We start from the raw sequence: 2,319 nt of genomic DNA, 5'->3' as shown, positions 1-2,319 counted from the left end.
ATAAAAATATAAATACATGAACTATTAATCTAGAATAGACTTTAGTCATATAGAAAAACTGTATTAATTTAGATTAATTGAAAGAGAAAACAATCATGCTCTGGTAGTGGTGGTAACCAGTGCTATGGGTCTGCATGTTCATGTCCCGCCTCCAAGTTCATATGCTGAAATCCTAACTCCCAAGGTAATAGTATCAGGTGGTGGGGCTTTTGGGAGGTGATCAGATGATGAGGGCTTTGCCCTCATGATTTGCATTAGTGTTCTTATAAAATAGGCACAAGGGAGCCCCTTTGCCCATTCCACCATGTGAAGATGCAGCTAGAAAGTGCCATCTATGAACTAGAAAATAGACCGTCACCAGAGATAGAATCTGCCTGTGCCTCGGACTTCCGAGGTTCCAGAACTACAAGCAATACATTTCTGCTGTTTGTAAGCCACCCAGCCTTGTTAAAGGAAAATTATACTGAAAGGCTGGAGTCCTTACTTCCTACTTGCAAAAAACAGGTAAATGCCTTGCTTAGTATTATCTTGAAAAGAGAAAAAAAAAATGGCCCCAAAGGGAAAATGTTTGGATAACGATTATTTGACAAAGAAAGAGACAGTGAGGCGGTATGGTGTGTTCTAATGACTGTGGACTAAGGAGCCAGATCACATGGGCTCAAATTCCAGCTCTGCCACTTATTGGCTATATTTCTAGGGCAGCTTATTTAGTATCTCTGTGCCTCAGTTTACTCATCTTAATGTTTAAATGTTTAGAACAGTGTAGTCAATAAACATAAAAACTATTTAAGAATAGGGACAATAGCAGGGTTTTAAAACAAATCCTTTATGTCTAAAGATAAAAGAGGATATGCAACACTATTGGCTATATTAGATTACAAAGTGGTAGGTGGCTAGAGGGAAGATGGAAAGGCCTGATTACTAATAAATGTATACTGTCACTGATCTCTATCTTTTGCTTGATTATTAAATCAGAAACAAAGTAAATTTAAATATAAATTAAAAGTAAATGCAAATATAACCTCTTGTAAAGATAATACATGAAAGAATTGTGACCTTTTCTGATCTTTTATAGAAATTAAGAAAGAATTTTACCTCCATTGAAAGTAACCTCCCCGAGGCAGTCTCTTGGTACTTTTGATGCACAGCGTTTATGGCAATTGAATTTGCAATCTAAAATAAAAATATTCAGTTTACTAATTTACATAAAAAGTCAGGCAATATCAGATATGGTCAGACTTTCTTTAAATCACTCACAGATGGAATACTATTAGTGATGATGATGATTTAAAATAATAACCTTCTACAAGTCACTTAACACCCCCACCCCACCGCCCCCGAGCTCAGTTTCTTCATCTGTATAATGAGGCTAACACCATTTGTATAACCCTGTTAAAATGTCATGGCAGCTCCATGCTTCCTTATCTCACATTCATCTTTCCACACCCCCATAAGAGTTTCTTTTGCTGATTAAATTTCTATCCAATGTATGTCAGATACATATTTTCAATTCCTAAGTATTAGGACCAGAAACATATGCAGAAAAAAGATTGAGATCCAACAGATATTTATCAGGAATTGAATAGGGCTTTCACATGTAACCCTGGGAGGAAGGCCTGAACTCAGGCATGAGGTTTCCTACTTTTACATAACAGCTCTCTTCAGCCTACAGGAAACCTCAGAGTTGACAGCACTGCAGATCAGCGTCAGGTGCAATCTGTTCAACAATACTGCATAACTCAGTAGTTCTCAAACTGTAGTCCCCGCACCCAGCAGCATCAACATCATTTGCAACTTGTGAGAAATACAAATTCTTCGGCTCTAATTCTACCCCAGACCGATTATATCAGCAACTCTGGGAGTGGGGCTGAGAAATGTGTGCTTTAATGAGCTTTTTAAGTGACATTAAGATTGAGACCCATTGATACAACTATGTCTAACATCACCATTGAAATACATCTACCAGCAATAACTGGCTAAAAATAATTTTTTGGGTCCTGTCTTAGAAAGCTTTTGTAACCCTTGTGAGTCCAGGAAATCCTGGGTTCATGCTGACAACACTGGCTGAAGGTCATACAACGAAAAGCCCCATGAAATTAGTAAGTTGGTAGATGATAAAATTTACATTACATAACATGTCCTTCTTAAGAGGCCCTAAGAAAAATTAATATGATATTAATATCTTATACATCTCTTAAACAATAGATTTGTTTTTTATCTCATGAACTCTGAAAATTGAAAAACAAAGTTTTCACTTTCACTTTGAAAATTTAGAGCCAAATTTGTGGAGCACACAGCAGCAAGTATGTAAGTTCTAAG

At 36.8% G+C, this 2,319-nt stretch overlaps 1 protein-coding gene across 1 annotated transcript in view; it reads right to left on the bottom strand.

Annotated features, from left to right (window-relative positions):
- The window catches only part of PRKD3 (protein kinase D3), a 66,323-nt gene that overhangs the window by 41,336 nt on the left and 22,668 nt on the right, over positions 1-2,319 (bottom strand). The window lies entirely within an intron of this gene.

The sequence above is a fragment of the Propithecus coquereli genome, unplaced genomic scaffold, assembly GCF_000956105.1.
Source record: "Propithecus coquereli isolate 6110/MARCELLA unplaced genomic scaffold, Pcoq_1.0 Scaffold43, whole genome shotgun sequence".
NCBI lineage: Eukaryota > Metazoa > Chordata > Mammalia > Primates > Indriidae > Propithecus > Propithecus coquereli.
This window is presented reverse-complemented; position numbering and strand designations above follow the sequence as displayed.